Source organism: Pristiophorus japonicus, chromosome 4 (assembly GCF_044704955.1).
Source record: "Pristiophorus japonicus isolate sPriJap1 chromosome 4, sPriJap1.hap1, whole genome shotgun sequence".
NCBI lineage: Eukaryota > Metazoa > Chordata > Chondrichthyes > Pristiophoridae > Pristiophorus > Pristiophorus japonicus.
Genome location: NC_091980.1, coordinates 131,391,575 through 131,403,610, shown reverse-complemented (window position 1 = coordinate 131,403,610; position 12,036 = coordinate 131,391,575).

The following is a 12,036-nucleotide window of genomic DNA, read 5'->3' as shown; positions in this document are numbered from 1 at the left end:
CCACCTGGCCTTGCTTTCAACAGCATTACCATTGCCGAATCCCCCACTATTAATACCTGGGTGTCACCATTGACCAGAAATGCAAATGGACCACTCACATAAATACTATGGTAACAAGAGCGGGTCAGAGACCGGGTATTCTGCGGCGAGGTTCTCACCTCTTGATTCCCCAAAGTCTTTCTACCTTTCTACAAGGCACAAGTCAGAGGTGTAAAGTCCTTACTCTACTGCATGTAACCACATGAGGCACATTCTAGGGACAAGGTCACTCTGTGACCTCAACTCTTTATTTACAGCACTCCACAAGTGTGACCCTGCATGGGACCTCCCTTTATATACTTGGGAGATCAGGTAAGGAGTGTCTCCCACAAGTTCACCCCTTGTGGTCAAGGTGTGCATCTAAGTTGTGTGTATACAGTAATACAGTGGTGTTACATTGTGGTTACATACATGACTTCACCTTACCCTCCCCTCCCCCCACCCACACCCCCCACCGCCCCACCAAAGTCTTGTGGAGATCATAGGTTTAGTCTTTCAGGTGGTCTACGCTCCCTCATGGAGTTCTGCAGTTGGGGCTCTGGTTGTTGGACACTGACGTGAGTGTCTGTCACCTGTGGTGATTCCGGCCTGTCCGGGCTGACCGCAGGGACTGTGCATTCTTCTGATTGCTCTTGTTGCTCGTTCACAGGTGGTGTTGTGAGTTCCATCTCATGGTCTTCTGCAGGTTCCTCAGTATCGATGCTGAACCTTTTTTCTGAATTGGTCCAGATGCTTACGGCATGTCTGACCATTGTTGAGTTTTACCACGAAGACCCTATTCCCCTCTTTGTCAATTACAGTATGCTCAAGCCATTTGGGCCCCATGGCGTGATTGAGGACGAATATAGGATCATTTATTTCTATACATCTCCCCCTCGAATTGCTGTCATGGTACTCGTTTTGTGACTTGCGCTTGCCCTCAAATATGTCAGTTAGGACAGGGTGAATGAGGGACAACTGGTTTTGAGTGTCCATTTCATTAGTAGCTCTGCGGGTGGGACTCCCATGAGCGAGTGCGGTCGGGATCTATAGGCCTGCAGGAGGCGCGATAGGCAGCATTGCAGGGAGGGTACTTGAATCCTGAGCGTACCTTGCTTAATGATTTGGACCGCACGTTCCGCCTAGCCATTGGAGGCCGGCTTGAATGGCGCAGTCCTGACGTGGTTCATGCCATTGCCCGACGTAAACTCCCGGAATTCGTAGCTTGTGAAGCATGGGCCATTATCACTACCAGAATGTCCGGCAAGCCATGGGTTGCAAAGATTGCACGTAGGCTTTCCACAGTGGTGGATGACGTGCATGAATTCAGAATGATGCACTCGATCCATTTCGAGTACACATCTACTACAATAAGGAACATCTTTCCCATGAACGGGGCCGCGTAGTCAACATGAATGTGTGACCATGGCCTGGTGGGCCAGGGCCACAGGCTGAGCGGGGCATCCTTGGCGGCATTGCCCAGCTGGGCACATGTCTTGCACCTGCGAACACAGTGTTCCAGGTCTGAATCAATTCCAAGCCACCAAATGTGTGACCACACAATGCCTGTGTGCCCACTGTGAAGTTCCCTGATGAATGCCTCCCTGCCCTTCTGGGGCATAACTACCCGGCTGCCCCATAGTAGGCAGTCAGCTTGGATGGAGAACTCATCCACCCGTCTGTGGAACGGTCTGACCTCCTCAGGGCATGCTCCGTGTGCGGGCGCCCAATCCCCAGTCAGGGCACATTTCTTAATCAGGGATAGGAGGGGATCTCTGTTTGTCCAGATTTTGATCTGGCGGGCTGTGATGGGGGAGCCTGTGCTGTCAAATGCATCGACAACCATGACAATCTCGACCCCCTCAGTGGTGGCCAGTGGAAGCCTGCTGAGCGCATCAGCGCAATCTTCGTTGCCGGGCCGGTGCCGGATGGAGTAGTCATAAGCAGCCAGCATGAGAGCTCATCGCTGTATGTGGGCTGATGCGTTGGCATTGATAGCCTTGCTGTCTGACAGCAGGGATGTTAATGGCTTGTGGTCCGTCCCTAATTCGAACTTCCTACCAAAGAGGTACTGATGCATTTTTTTTACACCATAGACACATGCGAGCGTTTCTTTCGCGACATCCCATATCCCCGTTCTGCTTGAGAGAACGACCTAGAGGCATAAGCTACAGATTGTAGTTGACCCTCAACATTGCCCTGCTGCAACACACACTCAACCCCATAGGACGATGCATCACATGTCAGAACCAATTTTTTACAGGGGTCGTACAGGGTCAACAACTTGTTTGAACAAAGTAGGTTTCGCCCCCGATCAAAAGCCCGTTCTTGACAGTCCCCTCAAAACCAATCACAACCCTTACGCAGGAGCACGTGTAGCAGCTCCAACAACGTGCTCAAGTTCGGCAGAAATTTCCCTAAATAGTTCAACAGTCCCAGAAATGAACGCAACTCCGATGTATTGCAAGGGCTGTGTGCTCGTCGAATCGACTCTTTTTTGGATTCGGTGGGCCGAATCCCATCTGCAGCAACCCTCCTGCCCAGAAATTCAACGTCGGGAGCTAAAAACACACATTTAGATTTCTTGAGTCGCAGGCCTACCCGGTCCAGTTGGCGTAGCTCCTCCTCCAGGTTGTGGAGGTGTTCCTCGGAGTCTCGACCCATGATGAGGATATCGTCCTGGAACATCATATTCAATGTGATACTTTGGCTTGTACCTATATGCCATATGCCCAGAATGGATTTAAGCAGGCTTTCCTGCACATTCGAGCTAAATGGCCACTGAGATTGCAGTTTCTGCAGACAAACTGTTGAAATCGGCAAAATCTGGCTAAGTGTTTTCCCCCACACCTCCAGCATGAGTTAAAGTTTCCATTGTTGGGGACAAATGTACTATGGCCAGGCATTCCGCGCTGACTGTAACTTTGACTGCTCTTAAGTACCCTATTAGTGGGTGTCAATGGCCCTATCCCGGGCTGCATTGTCCGCTGTGGTGGCGTGAATGTCCGTTCAGCCTGCCATTGTCTCTGTTGGAGTTCGACTCTGGGGTCTATTGCTGCCGGGGGAATGTCGGACTGCCCCTGCCAGCTTGCGGGGCTCTGAGTCGCATTGATGATGTTGACTCCCTGACCCATCGTCACGTTAGAGGCAGAATTGCATGTGTATATTATTTTAGTCTCTTCCTCCCCCACCATGAAAGTTTGAGCTAACAACGCCGCCGCTTCCAAGTTCAAATTCTTGGTCTCAATTAATTTGTGGAAAATTCCCGCATGACCGATGCCCGTGATAAAGCAGTCCCTTCGCATCTCCCCCCTGCAGGCATCTGTGAACTTACAGAGGCTGGCCAAACGCCGGAGGTCCGCTACGAAGTCCGGTATGCTCTGTCCTTCACGATGTCAATGGGTGTAGAATCTGTGTCGGGCCATATGTATGCTACTCGCTGGTTTGAGGTGCTCCCCGATCAGTTTGGTAAGTTCTTCAAATGTTTTGTCCGACGGTTTCTCAGGCGCTAGTAAGTCCTTCATGAGTGCGTAAGTCTTTGGTCCGCAGCTGGTCAAGAGATGAGCCCTTCGCTTGTCGGCCGCTGCATCCCCCAGCCATTCTTTCATAACAAAGCTTTGCTGAAGCCTCTCGACAAAATTAGTCCCAGTCTTCCCCAACACAGAACTGTTCCTCTGCACTACCGATGGTCATTCTCGTGGGTCGTGAGTTCCCGTTTCTCGTTGCCAATGTAAAGTCCTTACTTTACTGCATGAAACCACATGAGGCACATTCTAGGGACAAGATCACTCTGTGACCTCAACTCTTTATTTACAGCACTCCACAAGTGATGACCCTGCATGGGACCTCCCTTTATATACCTGGGAGATCAGGTAAGGTGTGTCTCCCACAAGTTCACCCCTTGTGGTCAAGGTGTGCATCTAGGTTGTGTGTATACAGTGGTGTTACATTGTGGTTACATACATGACAAGAAGTGTGATGGAATATTCTGCACTTGCTTGGACGAGTGCAGCTGCAACAATACTCACGAAGCTCGACGGCATCCAGAATAAAGCAGCCCACTTGATTGCCATCCCATCCACCACCTTCAACATTCACTGCCTTCACTGTGGCTGCAGTGTGTACCATCTACAAAATGCACTGCAGCAACTGACCAAGGCTTCTTTGGCAGCATTTGCTAACCCACGACCTCCACCAACTAGAAGGACAAGGGCAGCAGGTGCATGGGAACACCATCACCTTCTATTTCCCCTCCAAGTTACTCACCATCTTCACTTGGAAATATATCGCCATTCCTTCATTGGCACTGGGTCAAAATCATTGAACTCGCTCTATAACAGCACTGTGGGAGTATCTTCAATACAAGGACTGCAGCGGTTCAAGAAAGCAGCTCACCACCATCTTCTCAAGTGAAATTAGGGGTGGGCAATAAATGCCATCCTTGCCAGCGACACCCACAGCCCAGAAAGAATAAAAAAAGATATTAACATAGAAAGACTAAAGGAGACAATTTAATTGCACCCTGTGCAGTTCTCAGCAAAGCTCCTTAATTAACTTGTAAACACTGGATTATTGAAGCTCCAGCATTGTTGGGGCAAAAGGAAGACTTGTCTTCCTCAAGGTGGACTCCCTGATATAAGGAATGGACACCCGCCGTTTGGTATAGCGACCACGGAATCACTCAAACGAAAGTTTGGTTAACTGGTTTTATTCAAGCATGCAGGGGAAGGATTCCCATGACCACTTCCCAGAATGACAGTTATTTATTTTCTGCGGTGTGTTACCCTCCAACAAAATCATCGATTGGCCTACTGCTATCAGCGAAGTTACATTGTTTTGTTGACTTTTATCAGACTCGCTCTGAGTGGTTCTTCCCCATCTGTCCATCTCCCATCACATGTCACCCTTCTAGAATGTGTTATTCAATGGTGTCATCTTTGCCTCAGTTTCACATGATGTATAGATTAACTTTGTTTTCCAGGGTGGTGCCTCCTTATCCCTCTCCCAAGAACTCAAGTCAAAACTACTAGTCAATACCATCCAATTCCCATGCTATAATAATCTATGTTCCCAAAAATTTGTGTCCTTATTCTGTACTGAATATGTGCACTTTCATGCGTCTGATTTAAGATTAATACAATGGATAGTACATTGCTGCTTTCCTCTTCTTAACCCAATGTAAGCGAGTGTATAAGCGTGCTTTTCATACATAAGCGAGTTTTACATAATCGGTCAATCACAATCCCTACCGCAATACTGAGGAACTGCTGATTGCTCAGAACCTCCTAATACTGATAAGCCCATTTAATCTGGACCATTTTACTACCTTCAATATCCACTTTCTTGACCATCGGTCTGTCTCCACTCTAATGACCGTTTGTTATCCCAGAGTACCTAAGGAAGTGGCCCTAGAAATAGTGGATGAATTGGTGATCATTTTCCAACAGTCTATCGACTCTGGATCAGTTCCTATGGACTGGAGGATAGCTAATGTAACACCACTTTTTAAAAAAGGAAGGAGAGAGAAAATGGGGAATTATAGACTGGTTAGCCTGACATCGGTAGTGGGGAAAATGTTGGAATCAATTATTAAAGTTGAAATAGCAGTGTATTTGGAAAGCAGTGACAGGATCGGTCCAAGTCAGCATGGAGTTATGAAAAGGAAATCATGCTTGACAAATCTTCGAGAATTTTTTGAGGATGTAACTAGTCGAGTGGACAAGGGAGAAGCAATGGATGAAGTGTATTTGGACTTTCAAAAAACTTTTGACAAGGTCCCAACCAAGAGATTGTTGTGCAAAATTAAAGAACATGGTATTGGGGGTAATGTATTGACGTGGATAGAGAACTGGTTGGCAGACAGGAAGCAGATAGTTGGGATAAACGGGTCCTTTTCAGAATGGCAGGCAGTGACTAGTGGGATGCCGAAACATAGAAACATAGAAACATAGAAAATAGGTGCAGGAGTAGGCCATTCGGCCCTTCTAGCCTGCACCGCCATTCAATGAGTTCATGGCTGAACATTCAACTTCAGTACCCCATTCCTGCTTTCTCGCCATACCCCTTGATCCCCCTAGTAGTAAGGACCTCATCTAACTCCTTTTTGAATATATTTAGTGAATTGGCCTCAACAACTTTCTGTGGTAGAGAATTCCACAGGTTCACCACTCTCTGGGTGAAGAAGTTCCTCCGCATCTCGGTCCTAAATGGCTTACCCCTTATCCTTAGACTGTGACCTCTGGTTCTGGATTTCCCCAACATTGGGAACATTCTTCCTGCATCTAACCTGTCTAACCCCGTCAGAACTTTAAATGTTTCTATGAGGTCCCCTCTCATTCTTCTGAACTCCAGTGAATACAAGCCCAGTTGATCCAGTCTTTCTTGATAGGTCAGTCCCGCCATCCCGGGAATCAGTCTGGTGAACCTTCGCTGCACTCCCTCAATAGCAAGAATGTCCTTCCTCAGGTTAGGAGACCAAAACTGTACACAATACTCCAGGTGTGGTCTCACCAATGCCCTGTACAACTGTAGCAACACCTCCCTGCCCCTGTACTCAAATCCCCTTGCGATGAAGGCCAACATGCCATTTGCTTTCTTAACCACCTGCTGCACCTGCATGCCAACATTCAATGACTGATGTACCATGACACCCAGGTCTCTTTGCACCTCCCCTTTTCCTAATCTGTCACCATTCAGATAATAGTCTGTCTCTCTGTTTTTACCACCAAAGTGGATAACCTCACATTTATCCACATTATACTTCATCTGCCATGCATTTGCCCACTCACCTAACCTATCCAAGTCACTCTGCAGCCTCACAGCATCCTCCTCGCAGCTCACACTGCCACCCAACTTAGTGTCATCCGCAAATTTGGAGATACTACATTTAATCCCCTCATCTAAATCATTAATGTACAGTGTAAATAGCTGGGGCCCCAGCACAGAACCTTGCGGTACCCCACTAGTCACTGCCTGCCATTCTGAAAAGTACCCATTTACTCCTACTCTTTGCTTCCTGTCTGACAACCAGTTCTCAATCCATGTCAGTACGCTACCCCCAATCCCATGTGCTCTAACTTTGCACATCAATCTCTTGTGTGGGACCTTGTCGAACGCCTTCTGAAAGTCCAAATATATCACATCATCTGGTTCTCCCTCATCCACTCTACTGGAAACATCCTCAAAAAATTCCAGAAGATTTGTCAAGCATGATTTCCCTTTCACAAATCCATGCTGACTTGGACCTATCATGTCACCTCTTTCCAAATGCACTGCTATGACATCCTTAATAATTGATTCCATCATTTTACCCACTACCGATGTCAGGCTGACCGGTCTATAATTCCCTGTTTTCTCTCTCCCTCCTTTTTTAAAAAGTGGGGTTACATTGGCTACTCTCCACTCCATAGGAACTGATCCAGAGTCAATGGAATGTTGGAAAATGACTGTCAACGCATCCACTATTTCCAAGGCCACCTCCTTAAGTACTCTGGGATGCAGTCCATCAGGCCCTGGGGATTTATCGGCCTTCAATCCCATCAATTTCCCCAACACAATTTCCCGGCTAATAAGGATTTCCCTCAGTTCCTCCTCCTTACTAGACCCCCCGACCCCTTTTATAACCGGAAGGTTGTTCGTGTCCTCCTTCGTGAATACCGAACCAAAGTACTTGTTCAATTGGTCCGCCATTTCTTTGTTCCCCGTTATGACTTCCCCTGATTCTGACTGCAGGGGACCTACGTTTGTCTTTACTAACCTTTTTCTCTTTACATATCTATAGAAACTTTTGCAATCCGTCTTAATGTTCCCTGCAAGCTTCTTCTCATACTCCATTTTCCCTGCCCTAATCAAACCCTTTGTCCTCCTCTGCTGAGTTCTAAATTTCTCCCAGTCCCCAGGTTCGCTGCTATTTCTGGCCAATTTGTATGCCACTTCCTTGGCTTTAATACTATCCCTGATTTCCCTTGATAGCCACGGTTGAGCCACCTTCCCTTTTTTATTTCTATGCCAGACAGGAATGTACAATTGTTGTAGTTCATCCATGTGGTCTCTAAATGTCTGCCATTGCCCATCCACAGTCAACCCCTTAAGTATCATTCGCCAATCCATCCCAGCCAATTCACGCCTCATACCTTCAAAGTTAGCCTTCTTTAAGTTCTGGACCATGGTCTCTGAATTAACTGTTTCATTCTCCATCCCAATGCAGAATTCCACCATATTATGGTCACTCTTCCCCAAGGGGCCTCGCACAATGAGATTGCTAATTAATCCTCTCTCATTACATAACACCCAGTCTAAGATGGCCTCCCCCCTAGTTGGTTCCTCGACATATTGGTCTAAAAAACCATCCCTTATGCACTCCAGAAAATCCTCCTCCACCGTATTGCTTCCAGTTTGGTTAGCCCAATCTATGTGCATATTAAAGTCACCCATTATAACTGCTGCACCTTTATTGCACGCACCCCTAATTTCCTGTTTGATGCCCTCCCCAACATCACTACTACTGTTTGGAGGTCTGTACACAACTCCCACTAACGTTTTTTGCCCTTTGGTGTTCTGCAGCTCTACCCATATAGATTCCACATCATCCAAGCTAATGTCCTTCCTAACTATTGCCTTAATCTCCTCCTTAACCAGCTATGCTACCCCACCTCCTTTTCCTTTTATTCTATCCTTCCTGAATGTTGAATACCCCTGGATGTTGAGTTCCCAGCCCTGCTCATCCTGGAGCCACATCTCTGTAATCCCAATCACATCATATTTGTTAACATCTATTTGCACAGTTAATTCATCCACCTTATTGCGGATACTCCTTGCATTAAGACACAAAGCCTTTAGGCTTGTTTTTTTAACACCATCTGTCCTTTTAGAATTTTGCTGTACAATGGCCCTTTTTGTTCTTTGCCTTGGGTTTCTCTGCCCTCCACTTTTCCTCATCTCCTTTCTGTCTTTTGTTTTTGCCTCCTTTTTGTTTCCCTCTATCTCCCTGCATTGGTTCCCATCCCCCTGCCATATTAGTTTAACTCCTCCCCAACAGCACTAGCAAACACTCCCCCAAGGACATTGGTTCCGATTCTGCCCAGGTGCAGACCGTCCGGATTGTACTGGTCCCACCTCCCCCAGAACCGGTTCCAATGCCCCAGGAATTTGAATCCCTCCCTGCTGCACCATTGCTCAAGCCACGTATTCATCTGAGCTATCCTGCGATTCCTACTCTGACTAGCACGTGGCACTGGTAGCAATCCCGAGATTACTACTTTTGAGGTCCTACTTTTTAATTTAGCTCCTAGCTCCTTAAATTCATTTCGTAGGAACTCATCCCTTTTTTTACCTATGTCATTGGTACCAACGTGCACCACGACAACTGGCTGTTCTCCCTCCCTTTTTAGAATGTCCTGCACCCGCTCCGAGACATCCTTGACCCTTGCACCAGGGAGGCAACATACCATCCTGGAGTCTTGGTTGCGGCCGCAGAAACGCCTATCTATTCCCCTTACAATTGAATCCCCTATCACTATCGCTCGCCCACTCTTTTTCCTGCCCTCCTGTGCAACAGAGCCAGCCACGGTGCCATGAACTTGTGCTGAGTGGTGAGATCCCAGCTCTTTACAATATACATCAATGATTTAGATGAAGGAATTGAGTATAATATCTCCAAGTTTGCAGATGACACTAAGTTGGGTGGCGGTGTGAACTGTGACGAGGATGCTAGGAGGCTGCAGGGTGACTTGGACAGGTTAGGTGAGTGGGCAAATGCATGGAAGATGCAGTATAATGTGGATCAATGTGAGGTTATCCACCTTGGTGGCAAAAACACGAAGACAGGATATTATCTGAATGGCAGCAGATTAGGAAAAGGGGAGGTGCAATGAGACCTGGGTGTCATGGTTCATCAGTCATTGAAAGTTGGCATACAGGTACAGCAGGTGGTGCAGAAGGCAAATGCTTTGTTGGCCTTCATAGCTTGGGGATTTGAGTATAGGAGCAGGGAGGTTTTACTGCACTTGTACAGGGCCTTGGTGAGGCCTCACCTGGAATATTGTGTTCAGTTTTAGTCTCCTAATCTGAGGAAGGACATTCTTGCTACTGAGGGAGTGCAGCAAAGATTCACCAGACTGATTTTCGGCATGGCAGGACTGACATATGAGGAGAGACTGGATTGACTGGGACTGTATTCACTGGAGTTTAGAAAAATGTGAGGGGATTTCATAGAAACATATAAAATTCTGACAGAACTGGACAGGTTAGATGCAGGAAGAATGTTGCTGATTTTGAGGAAGTCCAGAACCAGGGGTCACAGTCTAAGGATAAGGAGTAAGCCATTTAGGACTGAGATGAGGAGACACTTCTTCACTCAGAGAGTTGTGAACCTGTGGAATTCGCTACCGCAGAGAATTGTTAATGCCAGTTCATTAGATATATTCAAGAGGGAGTTATCTGTGGCCCTTATGGCTAAAGGGATCAAGGGGTATGGAGAGAAACCAGGAAAAGTGTACTGAGGTGAATGATCAGCCATGGTCTTATTGAATGGTGGTGCAGGCTCGAGGGGCTGAATGGCCTACTCCTGCACCTATTTTCTGTTTCTATCAACAATATTTAAATCCATTCATGGATGAGAAGGGGACAAACAGATATCCAGTAGGATTGGAAAGGATGATTGCCAATGGGTATGAAATGCACAATGGGACAAAATACAAATGGATACATTTATGGAGGAGCTGCTGATATTGGATGAATAAATTGATGGAACAGACATGAGGGAGGGGAGAACGGGGGGAAAGGTTTCAAGAGAAGTATCTATTCAGCTAATTAATTAAATAAATCTGGAATAAAAAGCTAGTATCAGTACTGGTGATCATGAAATGAGCAGATTGTCACAAAAACCCACGTGTTTCTCAAATCTCCTTTAGGGAAAGAAACCTGCCGTGCTTACCCAGTCTGGCCGATATGTGACTCCAGGACCACAGCAAAGTGGCTGACTATCAACTGCCCTCTGAAATGGCCCAGCAAGGCACTCAGTGCTACAAGGCACTCAGTGCTACAAGGCTGTTCACCTTCAAGGGAAATTAGAGATGGGCAATAAATGCTGGCCTTGAGCTCAGACATTGCTGGTCTGTATGGCAGTTAGCTGCTCTTTGCCCACACAGCTTAAGAAGAAGTCTTTAGCAGCAGTGGTGCATTTAGTTTACTGAGCTACCCACAGTAATAACTCTGAATGCAAAGAGCACAGATGTATTTAAGGGGAAGCTAGGTAATCACATGAGGCAGAAATGTACAGAAAGATATGCCGATAGGTCGAGATGAAGTGGGGAGTGAGGAAACTCACATGGAGCATAAACCACAGCGTGGCCCAGTTGGGCTGAATGGTCTTTTTCTGTGCTATAAATTCGATGTAATTCTTAAAACACGGGCACCTGTGAAGTTTTTCAAAATCGAGTGAGCTGAAGACTGTCAGAAACAGGAAGTCTCAAACCCATCAGCCGCAAATCCAGGCCGACACGTGGAATTGTAGCTCATCAATATATGAAATTTTGTAACATTGACACCTGAAAAGTGCCTTTGAGAGTTGCAAAGACATTAACATAGAATGGCTGAAGATGGCAGTTTAATTGCAACAAATACATTTTCAGCAAATTTTCTAAAACTAACTTGTAAACAGTGGATTATTACAGCTACAGCATTAACATTTGAATCCATGCATAGGGGTGAAATGGAGATCCAGTAGGATTTGGACAGATTAATTGCTATTTGATGTGAAATGTAAAATGGGATGAAATACAAATGGATACATTGGGTTTGTGAGTTGAGGCACGGGGTGGGGGAAATGTTTTTCCAAAAGTGTGTGTTTAACTTCTTGGGCCTTTTGCTTTATGCATTTAATGAAATACAGATACTCCTCCGAGAAGGATAATATGTGTTGGAGTACAGTTACATAGGTATTCCTTCAACACCTTATTCATGCGAGCCCAGGTCACGTTGGCAAATTATTCAACCATGAAGTGGGATTGAGCAGATGAG